This window comes from Helianthus annuus, chromosome 15 (genome assembly GCF_002127325.2).
Source record: "Helianthus annuus cultivar XRQ/B chromosome 15, HanXRQr2.0-SUNRISE, whole genome shotgun sequence".
Lineage (NCBI taxonomy): Eukaryota > Viridiplantae > Streptophyta > Magnoliopsida > Asterales > Asteraceae > Helianthus > Helianthus annuus.
The window spans coordinates 73,198,685-73,218,596 of NC_035447.2; the positions used below are offsets into that span (position 1 = coordinate 73,198,685).

Below are 19,912 nucleotides of genomic sequence, written 5' to 3' on the forward strand. Positions count from 1 at the left end.
GGTAATTGATTTCTTGGGGAGCACTCGTTTTTGACTTCAGCTTTTGCAGGTATGGGCAATATCTTACAATATGCCCAACTGTGCCACATTCAAAACATGTTCTCCGCTCTACAAACCTCGGAGAAACATGTTGATGACCAGACGAAGAACCAGACAATGAACTTTGTGATCTAGACGTACTAGGACCTAAATCACATCCGTTGGTGTGTTGGGTGTAATTATTTTGATCATTTCGTTTTAAAATTCTAACTTGTTTTACAAAATCAACGTTAGATTTATCCTGAAATGTTTCAAGTTTGTCTGAACCAGTGGATCCAACAAAGTTCATTTTTGGTTCTTGTTTCTTAATAGGAGCTCTTTTGTTTTGCACCTTTTGTTGTTGAACCTTAGGTTGCTCAACCCTTGATTGTTGAATTTTAGGTTGTGCAGCCTTAGGTTGAGTAGCCTTATTCTGTTCAACTTTAGGTTGTTGAACCTTTGGTTGTTCAGTCTTAGGCTGCTGAGCTTTAGGTGCTTGAACATTCTTGTTCTGAGCCTTCTTTCCCTGTACCTTACCCTTTCCGGAGTTAACTTGTTGTTTTCGCTCAATTGGTAGTTTTTGGTTTCCGTATTGTTTTCTAATTTGTTCACACGGAATTGGATCACATTGAGTGACTGTAACTTTGCCACTTTTGTTCCCCAAAAACTTATCAGTGCATCCTTCAAAAATTTGCTCAATTAAATCTTGATTTACATTTTTAATTGGAAAATCTTTGTTAGAGTAGATTTTGCTATCTCCTTTGAGCGTATACAACAAGTTATTCCCTTCAGAGCTAACTACAAGGGATTCCATTGCTTTTGACATTTCAGCCTTACTCGGTTTCACTGGTGGATCACACAGAATGTGATTCTCGATAGGAATATCTGTTGTAACCGAGTTAGACTGTTGTTTCACAATTTCTTCAGATTCATCGTCCGAAGAATCAGCATCCTCAATAATGGGAGGACTCTGTTCCTTAACACACGATGAATCTGTCACATTCTCAGATTCTGATTGACCCGAGGATGATGTACCAGTTGTGAACCCGAGGCCTGCTGCAAAGTCATCTAGACCGAGTGGCACAGTAGGTTCAAAACGGGGCATGTCCTCGTCATCAGGCAATTTGGAGTAATTGTGATTCATTGGGGGAGGACATGATTTGAAACCAATACATTTTGCATTCCCCTTTTTCCTTTGAACATCAATGATGTGATCCAATACATAGCGGGAATTGGAATAGCTTTCCAATTTCTGCTTGATTGTCTCACATTCACATCGAGCTGTTGCTAACTCTACCATTTGCTTTTCAATTGTGTCAATAAGATTATTGTTAGCATGTTGTTTTCGCAAAACAGCCTTTTGTAATTCTGAAACATCATGTCTTAATGACGCAATTGTTGCTTTAAATTCCTTTTCATTTCTGGTTAAAAACAAGTTAGCTTCGGTTGCTTTAGAAAGATCTACAATCAATTCTTGATTGTGTTTGTGTGTGATTTCAAACTGAATTTCCTTTTCTGCATATTCTACACACTTTGCACATTCAATAGGAGCAGAAATAGAGTCAGAATTAGTATCACATACCTGAGAAGTTTGACCTTCAACGTGAGCCATAAAGGCTGTATGAAAAGAAAAAGATCCATCTTCAGAGAAAAACTGAGCAAGCTTCTCGGAAGTTCCAGCAGATTTCTGGCAAAGAATAGATCTCCTTTTGCATAATGCTTCAGCTTCAACCAAAAGCTCATCAACCTCCAAATCTAAAGCATCACTTGATAAATCACCAGCATCAAGTGATTCCCCATCCATGCTCCCACTATAACCCGAACTATCTTCATCTTCTGAAGATTCACCAGCAGACACGGGTTCCACTACCTTCTCAATCACTTTAGCATAGCATGTTGTTCCACCATTTCCTCCTTCTCCAAGCTGAAGGTTCCAGTTACAGATTTCATCAGCTTGAACAACCAATCCTCTGTGGGGATTAGTGTTTGTGGTTCCAGATGCATTTCCTCCAACAGGAACGATTGATCTGACAATATTGTTGTTCTGTTGCTGTTATGGCTGTCCTTGATTCCTGAAGGGATTCTGATTTCCTTGCTTAGGTGGCTTCTGACACTCCCGCTTGAAGTGACCCTTTTCACCACAATTAAAGCAAGTGACATCATCCTTGTCAAAACCATACTTGGTGTTGTTGTTGCTTTCCAAGTTGGTTCTCCCCGTCCTTTCCATAAACTCCTTTGCTCTTCGAATTGCACTAGCAAGAGCCCATTTGATATCCATCATTTCAAACTCTTCTTTATCCACTTGCTGATAATCTTCATTGGTTAGATTGATATTCCCAATCTGACCTGCAACTAATCCACAATAAGCACTAACCAAGGTATTCAACATCTCCATATGCTCCTTGGCTATTTCAACAGTGACTTTGGAAAAGTTGGAAGTGTCTAATCTGACTGTGTTCGGATTGGAAGTGGCTTGAAAGTTTGAAGAGCTTCCATAAAACCCTTGCTGTTGCGGTTGTTGCTGCTGAGCTCTGCTTGGGTCTAAGAAAGGCGGTGGTGTGAATTGCTGAGCTGTCTGTTGTTGAGAAGAAGAATCTGGTCTTGAATACATCATCGTGTATGCTGAAGGATCAAACTGATTTGTTGTGGAAGGTCCGGTGTTTGAGATGAAAGCTTTTTGAAGCTTCGCGTGTTGAGAGGCTGGTTTTTCTCCACTGATACCTCCTGCAATCCCATAGTACATCTCTGGATTTTGAGGAATTAGTGTTCTTTTTGCCTTAAGCTTTTCTTCTACATCCTTGTTCTCCAATCTTTGAATTAACTCATAAACGGTGATTGTGTCTAGAACACCATTTTCTTTAAGAATTTCAAGAAAACTGCTCCACCACTTTGATGGTAAGCTATCAGCAAATCTCTTCACCATTTCTTGTGGAGTGGCAGTGACTCTAAAAGCAAACATCTCGCTCAATAAGTGATGGAATCTTGTAGATAACTCTGCCAAAGTCTCATTCTCCATACACGTGAATCCTTCAAACTCTTTCTTCAGTAATTCTTGCTTGATCTTTCTAGATTGAGCATTTCCTTCACATCGTAACGTGAGCATATCCCACAAGCTTTTAGTAGTCGTGCAGTAAACAAACTGGTGGTAAATGTCTCTGTGAAGAGCTTGTGTGAGAATCATGAATGCTTTCTTTTCTAACTCAAATTTCTTCTTATCATCATCAGACATAGTGCTGTAAGTTTCTGGATTGGATCCTGCAACTTCCAACTCATTTTCAAATGGGGTGAAGAAACACATCCATAGATCTTGACCTTGCCCCTGAACATAAGTTCTCAGCCTTTCTTTCCACCATCCCCAATCATTGATGTGATTTAGCTTTGGCGGTTTTGTGCTTGTACTAGTTTCACTGTCGTTCTGCATCATTGCTTGAATGCTGCTGCTTTGATTTGTGACCAATGCCCATTGATTTGCAGTTATCATTGCAGCTTGAGGTGGGGCAATAGCCTGCATCCATGCAGTTTTGTTGAAATCTGACGCAGATTGCGTGGCTGATGATTGCGTAGCTGATGATTGTGGAGTCAAAGTTGTTGTAGTCCACGCGGATGGATCCCACTGGCCGTTTGTTCCCATTTTAAAAAAAATTAATATATTAAGTGAAAATTGATTTAAAATTTGAAAAACAAGTTTTTCTTTTTGAAAATTCAATGTTCACAAACTATGTTAATATGTTGAAAAGAAACAAACAGCCGAAAGATCATGGATCGAAGGACCTGAAAAACACAACTGTTAAACTTAAACATATAAGGATCGAAAGATAATACTTGTTCGAAGGATCAACAGTGTTCGAAAGATCACTGTTGAACTTCGAACAATAATTTCGAAAGATTCTCCAAGACGAAGGATCCTTATCTTTCGAATAGTAACAGTAGCTCGAACAATATATCCTTCGAAAAGGTTCCTTGGCTCGAAAGATAACTCACAGACTTCGAAGGATGTTCGAAGGATGAATATCTGTCGAACCTCCATTGATCGAAAGATAGTCTTTCGACTTCGAAGGATATCTTTCGAACAGATCTGACACAGTTGACAAAAGGTGACAGGTTGGTGAAAAAGGTGATTGGTTGGTAGACAACTTTCAGCAGAAGGTATGTTCAGACCTTACCTTTTCACCAACTCAGATTTGACTAATAAAAAATAGCCTAAAATAGAAGGTTCTTATCCAAAAACCGGTCACCGGAGTAAGCCGGAATTTTGGCCCGAAATTACCAAACCTTTTAAAACAAGATTTTAAGTTACCCAAACCTTCCTTTAACACACCCGGTTAGTTTAGAACACGTTTTTACGTCAAGAAATCCAAGAAAAACACTAAAAACGGGTGCTAAACCAAGTGAGTTTTGTCCAAACACTCCAAAGTTTTGTATAAACTCAGTTTTTAACAAGGAAAAGAGCCACGGCTCTGATACCACTTGTAGGTCCCCCGGAGGTCGAGGTTAAACCTTATCCTTGTTATGTTTAACACTCTAGCAAGTGCGGAATCTAAGCTAGAATGCAAACCGGTAATTTATATGAGAACACAAGCTACAAAGAGAAAGAGTAGACACACAAGATATCAAAGTTTTCTCTTGTATTTCAGTGGACACGGTTACAGCCCTTGACCAAACTGAAAATGCTCTCTACAAGACTTGGTTCACTCACAATGTCTATCCAATGTCTCACCAATGTCTTTTTGTGAAATGAACCCATACATGGGTATATATACCCATAACAGATAGATTGTGTCGAAGGATCAGAATGTCTGTCGAAAGATCATCTATCGACCAGAAACCTTCCGAAGGATCCACATATACCTCGAAGGATGGTATATCCTTCGAGGTCCATTTGTATCCATCGAAGGTTATCCTTCGAGGTCATCGAAGGATATGAACAATCCTTCGATGACATCCTTCGACACAACATATGTTACAAACTAAGTGTTGACTGTTTGGCCAAGTCAAATCAGGAGGATGGTTGACTTGGTCAAACTTACATTCAAACACATATACAAACCAACAAAAGACGTAAACAAGACTAACAAAGACAGCATTTTATACCATTACAAAATACAGACAAAGTACAGACACAAGTGCACCAACACAATGTGGCCGCGTCCGCTCATGTTTCTATACAAGAAGAGGGAAAGATTCAAAATGCAAGTTCAAGTAGGAGTCAAGCATTACTATGACCTCCATAGACTACTAAGTCTAACATAACCCCAATTAACCGAGCGGAACCCCTTTTGCACTTGTCGAGTTTCACTGGACTCACATGCACCCCACATTATTATTATGTGTGCAACCATAGTAATAATCCGATTTGCATGTTTATCTCAGCTCCTCTCAATTCGTGCTAAAAGGTTCCCCGAATTCGAGCAATAAAACAGATGACACCACAACATAGATCATGAAAGTTCAAGAAGAGTCGCACTCTTAAAACACATAACATGGGTTGGTAACATAGAAACTCATACTGTAGTGCCAAGTGTGTATTCACGTGTGAGGTTATTCATAAGCAAACACTAGATATGCTATGCAATAGTAAACAAGAAATGAACCTTGCAATCTGGAGCTGAGTGTCATGGTCGATTTCGGAACTGTTCGGTTATAGTCTGGTTTTATGAAAACGTTTTAAAACCAAGTTCACTATAACCAGTGGCTCTGATACCAAACTGTCACACCCCCAAAATACCACCCATGGGAAACCCTACTAGGTGTGTGACAAACCAATAACGAGCCACCAATCATATTGAACCAACCACAAGTTGTTAAATATAATCATCAATTATTAATGAAAAGTGCCATCACTAAGTTTAAATTTAAACCAACATGTTCAGCGGAAGCAATTAATAAACCAAAGTTAAACCGTTTCGAAACCAATGTATAGTATCAATAATTCAAACACATGAATCCCTCCAGTCGACCCATGACCACTCCAGCTACTCCAGACAGCACGTTCCCAAATCCAAGATACCTAACGACCTGCGAGCATGCAACAAGTGTATCAGACAACGCAGGTGAGTTCATTGTTTTACGAAAATGTTGGTTACCAAGTGTTTAGTTAATCCATTGATTTTAAATGCTGATAATACCCCGAATACAAGACGGCTTCTGATTTACATTGCCATATCTCCAATGCTCCTATCAAAGCATTGGTCATGACTAGGTCATTAGTTCAACACCCGTCCTCCTAGGTACGGGGTGAGGTTGCCAACCTAAGTAGCGCTACCAACTAATACCATGTTACCTCTCAGGTAAACAAACAACACTGAGGGACTTTAAAGGTGATAGGATGAGTATATTATCCAACATTCCCGTTTTTACCCAAAAGACTTATACCTCCCCGGGATACCCACTGACTGTCCCAACCACCGGGACACATGCTCAAGAGATGAACTCACCTTTGGTTTGCTCGGTAAGATTAGTTACTCGTTTACCAGTTGATCAAACACATCCTAACATGGTTTACCAATAACAATTAGTTTGTATGCACATAAGTCACGTAATCCACATTCACAACACAAGTACCGTACAAGTAGCGCACATAACGTTATACCAATCGTAACAAGAATTCACGCATCACACCGGTCATAGCACCCTATTAATTACTTCTCCAACTAACACCAATTCATTGAATTTATGAATATAATTCATTATATATATGTGATCATGTCACACCCCGACCACGTAAAACAACAAACCGTGGCGGAAACGTCGAGGAGTGTTGTAACAGAATTATTGTTTCAAACCATGGATACGAAGAGTTTCATTTCATTAAATATTAAACATTGTCTATCATTATTATTAAATCACTAAGGCCTTGTCCAGTCCTAAGTGAGCATGCATCCTACTCGCATTCAACATTAGGCAACTTCACCTGAAACATATGTAAAAACAAAGTCAGCAAAGAAATGCTGGCGAGTACATAGGTTTTGCGTGAGTGTCAGATTCATGGCTCGTTTGCCTGTCGAAGTAACTCGTACAACTTCGTTAATCGACATTAGAAAACCTTATGTTTGTAAAATGTTTGTGTCGTAAAATGAATAACCAAATCAAACAGATTGGTTATAATTTATAAACCTTGATGCCATGAATCTTACCTCAAAGCATTTGTTTTTGTACACCAAATCGTAAATCGTTCTCGTGATAAAACTCGTATGGTTTATATAGTTTTGTAAACATCGTTGTGTGACATCGTTCAACTCGTACTTGTTATAGATTATCGTTCATTTGTTTAAATCGTTCAAATCGTACCAAATCGTTCTAATCGTTCTCGTTTTAATTGTGAAAACTACTTTTGGTCGTCTCTTTAATAACATTCAAACCTTTATGACTCGTTCATCGTTACACTTGTTCTCGTATTAACAAACCACCAAAGGGTAAGTTAACAATCATCAGATTCGGTCGTTACCCACCTAACCCACACATAACCATGGGTCCGGCCTGATAACGGGATTTGTCGGATCCTATGGTACCATAACCTAATACTGGTCGGTTTGGCTGAAATTAATGAATGTCATTTGTTATGTAATTACAACCAACAAGCTCGTTCACATTATCGAAATCATTATTAGTTTAATATAAACCATCTTACTCGTTGTGAAACCATCGTTAAAACATCGAAATCGTTTTGATACATATGAATCACCCCAAAACATTTGAAAACAGTAAAATAGGGGAACTATGTACTCACCTTCGGGTGATTTTTTAAATGTTAACACAATCCCTCAATTGTTTATCCACCCTAAATTAAATAAGAATGATTTTTAATAATCAAAACCACACTTTGGCATGCAAAATACTACTTAGGTCATTTCTGTTTTAATATATATGAAACTGGACTGTTTTCGGACATTTAAATAAAATGGTTAACTTATTCCATAAATTCCCAAGTTTTTACAAAACGTCTTACACGAACCAAATATTATTGTGTAAAAATATCGGGGTCTAGTTCATTACCATTATTTTATAAAAATTCATTTTCCCGGACTGAAGTCAGATTTGTTACTTTCTGATCACAGTCTACGGAATAATTCACTAAAAATTAATCGTAAGTCCGATTGACGTAATTCCAGTTGGAGGATGAGCGCAGCCATCTTATCCACTGAACTAGCTAGAAGCTATCGCTTCGGGTCGACAACAGTGACCATCTACAGTATAAGTTTCATGATCTAACTCTACACAGAATTCAGGTTATGACTGAAAACAGGACGCATGTTTTCAGCAGCAAAAATGCAGCTCTAGCTGCTGTTACGAAAAGACACTTTAAAAATAGTAAACGGAGTCCAAAAATTATGATTCCAGCGTCATTAGAACCGTATTTTATAATAACACATTATAGACTTAAAAAGATTAAGTTTTTGTTAAGTTACGATGTGGTTACAGCCAGTTAAAGGCGGCTGGAAAAGCAGATCAGCAAGCTGTTTTGTAGTATAAATGTCATTAAAAGTACTCTTACGACTACCATTCATTCTAGTAATGATTTATTTCGTAATATAAGTTGTTTACAGCAGATTGTCACTTATACATCACAGATTTATCATGCATTATCATATTTCTCCATCATTCTAACTAGACCTGGCAAACGGGTCGGGTCGGGTTGGGTCGGGTCATGGGTCAAAACGGATTCGGGTCAAAACGGGTCAACTATAAAAAAGGGTTGTTTTGGTTCGGGTCAAAACGGGTCCGGGTCGGAACGAGTTCGGGTCAGAACGGGTCCGGGTCAGAACGGGTTTCGGGTCGGGTCGGGTCAGCTTCTTTTTTTTTTCCTTTTTTATGATGATGACTAATATGCCTTAATTTTGTTGTTTCTTGATCATTGTTGTCCCTTACAAGTATTAATCTACATACTTTGCGGTTATCTAAACAGAATCAAAGCCAAAACTAAGTAAGATATCGTCAAAGTCTTTAAATCTGGATTTCATTTAGATTTACAACTAGATTACCTTCAATCAAATGATGGTTCTCGTTTTCACTTAGTATTGTCGTCATCTTCTTCATCACTAATCCATCCATAACAAGGCTTGCGTGTACGACGGTTGACATTCAAAGGCGCATGAACCGCATCACATACACGTAGTGAAAGAGAAGTGTTTTCAGAACTTTGGAGGTTAATTTCATTTGCCGAATGATCATCACCATGAAGAAAAGCAAGTCCTTTAGCAGCTCCGAGAGCAACCGTTAACCGGAGACTCCACGATAACGGTTGGATGATAACTTTGTATCCTTTATTAGTAAATCCAGAAATATAACAAACTCACTCCTAAATAAGTGATTTTCCAAGCTCCCACGAGTCATGAATTCGTACACTAAAAGTCGTTGCTCGTCCTCCAAACAATTGTATGAGATTCGGGGTGTGAAAATTGCCCGAGATAATTCACTTCTGCCTGCAATGAACCAATTTCTTTTCAAGTGATAAAAGCCATTCGATTCGCTTCTTTATAAGTGATAAAGTGTTCGACCAGTTTCTTTTTAAGCGAAAGGCATTCGACTCGTTTCTTTCTAAGCGAAAAAGCATTCGACCCGTTCCTTTTTATGCGAAAAAGAATTCGACCCGTTTCTTTTTAAGCGAAAAAGCATTTGATCCGCTTCTTTCTATGTGATAAAGCATTCAACCCGTTTCTTTTTAAGCTATATACATATGTCTTTATGTTCAATCTTAATAACTAAGCATCAATATTTAACCTTCAACAATTTCAACTTCTTGATCCTCCCTAACCTCTGCTGTAGTCAAATTCCCAAATCTCTGTACCAAAAAAAAAAAAACAAACAATTTCTATTTCGTAAGTATTATTATTCCATTTCTAATGAGTTTGAATACATAAGTATATTTTGGTTTCTGGAAGATGAAGATAGATACCGTGAATAACTGAATATGACTATGGAACAAAAAGATACTTGGGGTTTATAGAGATGATTTACGGCGGCGGAGACGGCGGCGGCGACTACAGAGACGGTGGCGGTGACCACAGAGACGGCGGCGATGACAGAGACGACGGCGAAGACAGAGACGGCGGCGACAGTGGAAATTGGGGCGTCGACGATGAAGAATGGAAGATGATGTTCAGTTCAGTGAATCAAGGTGAAGTGACGACCCGTTATTTCCTTTAAGTTAGAACCCTAATGACCCGTAACCCGCTTTTCTAATTTAATCGACCCTAAAGGACCCGTAGATAAGTTTTTTTTTTTGTTTTTGATTGACCCACTTTGACCCTCATGTTTAAAATCCTTAACCCAAAACAACCCCTTGTCTAAATTTCTTTACCCAAATTGACCCATGTAACAAGTTTTGGGTCAGGATTGCCCCCTCTAATTCTAACACTACTTTATCATGTATTGGTTAATGTTCAAGACTTTGATTAAGTTTCTTTAGAGTTCCTATCTTTTTGATCTTTAACATCATTAACCACTTAAATAACAAGTAAAATACAAGGATCTAAGTGCTTACCACTAGCACAAGGCTAGGAGAGTTCGAGTGTAGAAAAATGGTGGATAAAAGAAAACGAGAGTGGTCCTTCGACTTCCGGACGCACCAAGCTTCGTTGTTGGACCTCTTGCACCTTAGAGTATATGAAAAATGGCCTGAAGGGAACTTGATGGTGGGTGTATGAGGGCTGATTGTTGCTGCTGAAAATGGGGAAGGAGGGAGAGAAGAGATGAAATTTTTGTGTGGTGATTTGTGAAGTGAAGTGGTGACCTTGAGTTATATTTATAAACCAAACAATCTTCTTATCCACTAGATCATGTGTCTTCTAGATATAAGACACATAAGATTAAAATAATCACAAGTTGGATGGTGTGTTCCCTAGGGGGAAACCGATCGATTCAATGGGGGGGAGGTTTTAGTTGGGATCTAACTAGATAGTTTAGTGATTGTTATGTCTAGTTAGGAATTAAAACTAGTGACTAGTGTGTTATGTATTATATCGGGTGTTAGGGTATTCGGGGACCCTAACTGGCTCAGAAATAATAAAATAATGTGTGTGGTAAAATTTTAGTGTCCCGGGTAATGTTCGGTTGTCCGGTTAAACACCGTTCCGTTAAAGTGTTTAATTATGTACCGGGTATTTTATTTAGCGTTCAAATCCCGATTTATGGCGTTCTAATTTATTTTTTATTATTCTTTAAAAATAAACCCGCCAAAATATTACTGAAATAAATTTCAGTTGCCAAGACTGGCTGCGTTGTCCGCGTTTCGCAGTAAAAGCACTGTGTCGCGCAGAAACACGCGGTACGCGCTTAAACATGAAAAATAACGTTTTTAGCGTTTAATTTATTTTTCAACACGAACCTGATTAAAATAAGATTTTAATCATAACAGAATATTTGTGGGATTTAAATATTATCCGGGCGGTCGCCAATGTTCGTTTCGCAGTTTTGTCGTAATTAGTTCTTTAGTTCAAATAAACATGTTTTCGCCATACTGAATCCTTTGAAACTTATTTCTAAGTTATGTAAGGGATATTTAGGGTATGTTTGGCTTACGTCACACTTCCGGAGTGTATGTCGCGTTAAACTGATTGCGTTTAAGCACCAGTTTGCGTATAACCTTCCAGAAAGTGATTTAAAGCTTGAAATCGGTATCGAATCAAATTGTAAAATTAATAAACACAATTGCACATATAATAACACCAAAATACACATAATAACACCAAAGCATATTGTTTTATTGATAACTGACATTGTTTTACATTATACGATGATTACAGAACACAGTTGTCTTAGTCTCCCCTACGTTAGGAAATTTCGTCCCGAAATTTTATTTAGAGGAATCTTGTGAAAACAAATGTGGATATTTCATCTTCATCTGGTCCTTATGTTCCCAAGTAAACGCGGGGCCACGTTTGGATTCCCATCGAACCTTGACCAAATGAATCCGTTTGCCTTTCAACTGTTTGTATGTACGGTCCACTATCTCCACAGGTTTCTCGACAAAGTGCATCGTTTCATCGATTTGAATCTCGTCGAGAGGGACGTGAAGATCAGCATCAGCTAAACACTTTCGCAGATTGGACACGTGAAAAGTTGGATGAACATTCCCAAGCTCTGGAGGTAGTTCTAGTCGATAGGCACCCTTTCCAATTGTTTCAACAATCTTAAATGGTCCAACATATCGTGGTGCAAGTTTTCCTTTCTTTCCAAATCTCACCACTCCCTTCCAAGGTGACACCTTGAGTAGGACACGGTCTCCGACTTAAAATTCTACGGGCTTGCGTTTCAAATCCGCATAACTCTTTTGACGGCTTCTAGCTGTCACAAGATTATCACAAATTTTCTTGATTTTGTCTGTTGCTTCCAGAATGATCTCCGGTCCAGTAAGCTGAGCTTCACCGGTCTCATCCCAACAGACAGGTGAACGACATTTTCGACCGTAGAGAGCTTCGAATGGTGCTGTAACACCCCAACCCGGGGCAGGTCGGAGCGTCACTATTACGAATATCATAACCAAAACACATCCATTTAATATAAGATAGGATTCACGGTGACATACACGTCTCAAAATACCCTAAGTCTTAAGTTCATTTAAAAGCACATGATTTAACAAAATAAAGAGTCTTTAGATACTCTTGAACATCCATTAATCTCTCATTACTGATTCCCCATAATATACCTGATTACCTGTAAACAAGACAAGAAAAACACAACAAAGAAACTACAGCTAAGCCAAAGAATTGCTCAGTAACGGAGAAATCAATAGTACAAGTAAGGATAGACGAAAAGAAAGAAACACGAAACTATATTGAAATAAAAAAAATCGAATACGGGTACAGAAGTTAAACTGAAGTAGATGTTGAACGAAATCAGAAACATGCGTCTAAGTATAATTGGCACAGTAGCGGACGAATCATATCGTATCACAAACATATCAGATACATATACTAATTAGGTGACCTTGAATGTCACAACAATAAGTCATGTAATAAGGAAACACCCAGAGCCAAAAACAGACTGGTACACAGCTAGCTGATGTGTGTAAAATGCAACATATAAATTACATCAAATGAAGCATAAAACTAACCCTTTTTAAGTACTAATGTTGGAAAAAGAGTGTTTTTGTCTTCCTTTTGTATTTTCAGGATGAAATGAGCTCAAATTCACAAAAGAAGCAAAAAGACAGCTAATTCTAACAAAAATACAAGAAAAGGAACAAAAGTGGATTGCCCGAACCCTCAACAGCATCCTCCCAAGCAGAGAAGAGAAGTCAGAAGACTGAACACGCCCCGTGCTCAGCCAGCACGGGGTCGTGCCCAAGAAGCAGCATAAAAGACAAACCTATAGAAGCTTCTATTGCCCACCACGGGGTCGTGTCCAGTGAGCACGGGGGCGTGGCGAAAGTACAGCAGGCGCATTAATTGTAATTGCGAATTACAATTAATGAAGAGAGAGAGTGTCAGACGGGCACGGGGGCGTGTCCAGCGGACACGGGGCCGTGCCCAACCTTCTGTCCAGCCTATAAATAGGAGTTCTTGGTTTCATTTCAACTCATCTCTTGGCACACCACCTCTCTCACACTTCATCCACCATCCACCACCATCACAACACCATCATCCACCACCATCATCCATTGTCCATCATAGAGTGTGTGAGTCGTCTCGGGATCCAAGATTGATCGTAAGAGTTCTTGACAATCAAGGCCATGTTTGCCTAAGTCTCTTACATCACTTGGTGAAGACAAGTGTTTAGTATAATACTTTTTATTTTTAATCTTTTGCACTTTTTATTTGGTTTTGTATTAATGACTTTAATAACTAGTTGCTTATGTTGAAGGTGATCTTTCCTTATCATTTGTCTGTGGTGTCTTGGCATTATTTTACTGTCTATATAAAATAAAAGATTTTCACCATTCATATCTCCACGGTCTATATGGAGGTATGTTGGCTACCTGGTCGGGGGTTAAGGGAATGGTTTGGTAAGGGTCTTGCCCTTGTTCAGCGTTTAGAGGTCCTGCAAGGGACCTGGGTTAAATTTAGTAGGATCTCCTTCAATGCCCATAGGTATTGGATGGCGGGGATCCAAACTCTTTGACCCCCTCATAAGTTAACTACTATTAATACTATAACCCGGCTATTTAGGACTGTATCCCTGCTGACTCAGACTACTTAGCCGAGGGTAACGTCACCGCCAAAAGCGGGGCCTACCACAATTTGCATTAATAACTTAATTCATTATCTTCCAATAATCCAACCCTTTAGGATTGTATCCTTGCTGACTCAAACTACTGGGTTGAGGGTAACGTCGCCTTCAAAAGAGGGGCCTACTACAATAACTAAGATAATCTCTTAAACAAGTGCAAAAGTGCGAAAATAATCAAAGGTTATACTAATACATGAGTCGGATCCAAGTGATTCATCTTGTCTATCTGTTTTTATTTTATTTTTATTTTTCAGCATTTAGTTAGTTTTTATTTTCTTAGTTTAAAAACCTTTTCTACTTTTTGATTTGATTAGACGTTGAGGATAAACCGGTACTAAAAGCTCTTATGTCCTTGGACGACCTCGGTATCTTACCAACACTATACTACGTCCACGATGGGTGCACTTGCCCATATATGTGTTTAGTGTTAGTAAATATCGTGTTTTATAAATTTAAAACTTGGCTAAAAGTGTAAAAAGGGCTTAAAATATACATCAAAAATATACTACACTTCACACGCATCAAGTTTTTGGCGCCGCTGCCGGGGACACAAGGATTGTAAGAAAGTTAGGAATCAACGGCCTAATCATATTTTTATTTTTCATTTTTCATTTTTAGGATTTTCTTAGTTTTTCAGCTTCTGCAGAGCTCAGCACGGGCCGTGCCCGCTGAACACGCCCCCGTGCTCAATCATTGGAACTGGCATTCCTGTTTTAAGTCAGACAGTAAGCTGAACACGGGGCCGTGCTCACTCAACACGCCCCCGTGCCCAAAGATTCTCTTACTGAAAACAGAACCGTTAGATCCCGGCAGTTGGTAATTTCTGACATAAACATGAGTGATAGTAATTCTTTTTACTTTCGGCACTCTTATGGTACGTGGTGTCAATTATGTGGAGGCGAACATGAAGAATTAAAATGTTACTTTCTAAATTATAGGCCCCACTATATAGACCCACCAATTCCTTGTAACCTTAAGAGGGACGAAAGTAAAAATAAGCACTATCTCTCCCTCGAATGCGCCCAGCCAGATATTCTAGGGGAAATGCTCCTTGACGAGTTATTTCAACTAGAAGAGCTAATTCTAAATTGGTCAAAAGAACTTAGGAAGGATTTTATTGATCCGCCCCAAGACGATGATCATGAAGAAAAGTTGGAACCGCATTCCGACAACCTCGTTGCTCCCGAAAATACCTTCATACCTAGAAAAGACTTGGACGATAGTCGTCCCTGTGCCGATTGTGCCGTGAAGGACTCTCCATCGACTTCGTTCGGTGCATACATAGACCTGAGCGATTCGGCATACACCTTCTTTAACGAGAGCCCGGAAAAGGGTTGGACTTGTCCACCTAGAATGAAAATAGGAATTACCCTCACCGACAACCTCTTGCATTCTCGCCTTAGTCTAGGACAATTAAGGTATCTTAGGCACTTTGGGGTTGTTCCATCCAGTAAGGAACCACCCGATATCAACAAGATCCTTAGGAACAACAAAACTCCATAAAATAGTCCCTCGACACGGGGCCGTGTCCAGCCAACACGCCCCCGTGTCCACCAAAAGATTCCCTTCTGATCAGAACATCAGAATACGGACAAATTGTGTCAGAATTTCACCTGCACACGGGGCCGTGTCCAACGAACACGGGGCCGTGTCCAGGTTGCTGTCGTTTTCTATAAATGCAGCCAAGAATTCTGCACATTTGGACCAACATGGGACAGAGATTTGAAGGAATCTTCTCTCAAGCTATCCTAGGTAAGTCTAAAAGAAGGTTCCAACAACCCATCTTGTCCTTTCCTCTTCTAGCCATTTCCTTCTTCTCCATCTTTCTCCAAGAACTACCATTAAAAGTTTGAATTCTTCAAACTTTGTGGTAGGGATTGATGAGTTTTGTTCAAAGAATCTTGGTAAAAATATGTTATGTAACATTGTTTTAAGTTATAAATGTTTAAAAAGACTCCACAAGTTCATAAAATAACTTAAAATTCCAAGTTTCCTTGCTTCAAAATTCTGTAGAAAGATGAACACGGGGCCGTGCTCAATGAGCACGGGGCCGTGTCCAGATACTGTTTCCTCAAATAAACTATTTTTCAGTTTATTTTTCATAGAATGTCGAGTGAAAACAGCGAAACATCATCCGTGCATTCATCAAACAGCCGAAGAGGAAGGAGACCCTCCGTTGAAGCTACGCTTTTGCATTATGTGATAGCATTAAGGGAGGCTCTCGACGAAATGACCTCAGTAGAGGAGGTCCTAATCGACCGTATTAATGATCTTACGGTGGGACTCGAAAGCAGCTTCCAAGAAATCAACCTCTTGCACCAGAGGTTAAATATTCTTGTGGCACCCCCGATGGAACCAGTCCTTCCACAACAGGATTGGAACTTGGCACTCGGTATTAACAACCCTACCGGGTGGGAAGACTTTCCTGCGGAACCTCCCGTGGAACACCAACAAGAGATCCCGGTGGAAATCGAAACTCCTCAAACTAATGCCAATGAGCCCTCTTTTCTCCTTCCAAGGGAGGTGGAGGAGTGACTCGCCGACATGTGAGGAAAGCCACACCCGGAAGAAGGAGTTTTAAAAGCCTTGTCAAACCAAGATTAGTAGTTTCTTGGAAATTTTGCTAATTAAAATAAAGTAAAAGGCTAGAACTCCATGGTTTAATATTTATGTGTTTTCATATTTAGTTTAATGCAAGAACTCTCTATGGTTGCAATAAAATGATGGTTTTTAAAGTTTGATGGTTCATAATAAAACACACTCATGGTGGTAAAGGATGACAAAGGGAACGAGAAAAATGGCCCCATGCACAAGAACAAGGCAACCCGACACAAATTTCTCCACTACAGAAGGCTCAACACGGGCCGTGTCCAACCAACACGGCCCCGTGCTGAACCCCCTGCAGAAAAATGCCCAGTTCAGGTAACTGGACACGGGCCGTGTTCACCAGACACGCCCCCGTGTCCAGGCTTCTGTCTCATTTCTTTAATTTTTGTTACTGGCACCTGAACACGGGGCCGTGTCCGGTCCCCACGGGGCCGTGTCCAGACTGCCAGTAACATAAATCTTTGCTTTTTAACACCACATTACACATCCAATCAATCTAAAAATTTATTTTTGGACACATTGAGGACAATGTGTAATTTAAGTGTGGGGGGAAGCTAAAATCTTGAAATTTTGCAAGTCCTAACAACAAGCCTTACACAAAACTCTATTGGAACAGCTAAACAACCCAGATTTTTTTTTTGTCAAAAATTTTCATTTTTTTTTACTTGTCTAAAGTTTAAGTTAGGAATCCTAAGATTAATAAGGTTATATTTTTACAATTTTACAACCGAGAGCGCCGTGATAACAAGAACCAACATAAGAAAATTATGAAACGGCATGACAAGCTTAGTTAAAATTTGATTATATATGCTCGATCACATAAAAACCCATTCCCACAAAAGTGAGTTTTGAGCCTTTATTGAGCATACAAATTTACATCTTTAGACTAAATGCTCATTTTTCGTTTCTTGTGTGAATAGCCGCTTGGTTCTTACAACTCTAGAACTTGCCACGACGATTCATTCCCGGTCCTTACCAATTTAAACCCAAGTAAGTAAATGATGGAGGCATTAGGACTAACCATTTTTCTTTCTAAACCATTATTTTTCAATTTTTTCCACTTACCCAAAATCCCCCTAGTTAACCCCTTTGAGCCTAAACCTTTCATTTCTTTACCCTAAAACCATTTTTACCCACCAAAAACCCTTTTTATTTTCACCCTTTATTTTAGTAACAAGCTCGGTTTTTCGTGTGACTAAAAAAAATGATGATGAAGTTAGAAATAAACAAACAAAGCTATTAAAAACAAAAGCTTGTTTGGAGAAATACTTCAAAATAAAAAGTCACTAAAAACAAAATGTTTTACGAAAACCGACGCTTTTTACGCTTTTCGCCCTTTTACTAACCACTAACCCAACCACCCACCTTTAGCCCAAGCCTAACCCATCACCCAAAAAGTCCTCTTGATATTTACAAAGGTATATAGTTAAAAAGGAGGAGGATTGATTGCTAGGCAAGCTTATGATAGGAATAAGTTCCATGCCGCTCTCGAGTGACTCACTAAAAATACACCTTCGGCCGAGTGTTGAGTGATTCTCCCGTGAGGTATGTGAACTTGTATATATATGAAATTTTAAAAAGGCATGCTATGCCCAAATAAGTAATTTCTCTTATGAAACGTTCTAGATAAATCATAACGAATAGGAATGTAAATAGATAAAAATAAAACCCAAAAAAGATCTTGGATTCCCGACACTCTATGACAAGCCAAAAAACCTTCTCTTCTACCCATTCCATTTGGGAGTGTAAGCCACATAATTAAAGAGTTTTGCTTGAGGATAAGCAAAAGTTCAAGTGTGGGGGTATTTGATGTGTGTAAAATGCAACATATAAATTACATCAAATGAAGCATAAAACTAACCCTTTTTAAGTACTAATGTTGGAAAAAGAGTGTTTTTGTCTTCCTTTTGTATTTTCAGGATGAAATGAGCTCAAATTCACAAAAGAAGCAAAAAGACAGCTAATTCTAACAAAAATACAAGAAAAGGAACAAAAGTGGATTGCCCGAACCCTCAACGGCATCCTCCCAAGCAGAGAAGAGAAGTCAGAAGACTGAACACGCCCCGTGCTCAGCCAGCACGGGGCCGTGCCCAAGAAGCAGCATAAAAGACAAACCTATAGAAGCTTCTATTGCCCACCACGGGGCCGTGTCCAATGAGCACGGGGGCATGGCGAAAGTACAGCAGGCGCATTAATTGTAATTGCGAATTACAATTAATGAAGAGAGAGGGTGTCAGACGGGCATGGGGGCGTGTCCAGCGGACACAGGGCCGTGCCCAGCCTTCTGTTCAGCCTATAAATAGGAGTGCTTGGTTTCATTTCAACTCATCCCTTGGCACACCACCTCTCTCACACTTCATCCACCATCCACCACCATCACAACACCATCATCCACCACCATCATCCATTGTCCATCATAGAGTGTGTGAGTCGTCTCGTGATCCAAGATTGATCGTAAGATTTCTTGACAATCAAGGCCATGTTTGCCTAAGTCTCTTACATCACTTGGTGAAGACAAGTGTTTAGTATAATACTTTTTATTTTTAATCTTTTGCACTTTTTATTTGGTTTTGTATTAATGACTTTAATAACTAGTTGCTTATGTTGAAGGTGATCTTTCCTTATCATTTGTCCGTGGTGTCTTGGCATTATTTTACTGTCTATATAAAATAAAAGATTTTCACCATTTATATCTCCACGGTCTATATGGAGGTATGTTGGCTACCTGGTCGGGGGTTAAGGGAATGGTTTGGTAAGGGTCTTGCCCTTGTTCAGCGTTTAGAGGTCCTGCAAGGGACCTGGGTTAAATTTAGTAGGATCTCCTTCAATGCCCATAGGTATTGGATGGCGGGGATCCAAACTCTTTGACCCCCTCATAAGTTAACTACTATTAATACTATAACCCGGCTATTTAGGACTGTATCCCTGCTGACTCAGACTACTTAGCCGAGGGTAACGTCACCGCCAAAAGCGGGGCCTACCACAATTTGCATTAATAACTTAATTCATTATCTTCCAATAATCCAACCATTTAGGATTGTATCCTTGCTGACTCAAACTACTGGGTTGAGGGTAACGTCGCCTTCAAAAGAGGGGCCTACTACAATAACTAAGATAATCT

The 19,912-nt window shown here is 39.4% G+C and overlaps 1 long non-coding RNA gene across 1 annotated transcript; it reads right to left on the minus strand.

The window, feature by feature from the left end:
- Positions 1-8,925: 8,925 nt before the first annotated feature.
- Positions 8,926-10,193, minus strand: LOC110911902. The gene is made up of 2 exons (XR_002577442.2): positions 9,911-10,193; positions 8,926-9,796 (listed from the first exon to the last, which is right to left on the minus strand). It is a non-coding gene; the product is annotated as an uncharacterized LOC110911902 (long non-coding RNA).
- Between the last annotated feature and the right edge of the window lie 9,719 nt (positions 10,194-19,912).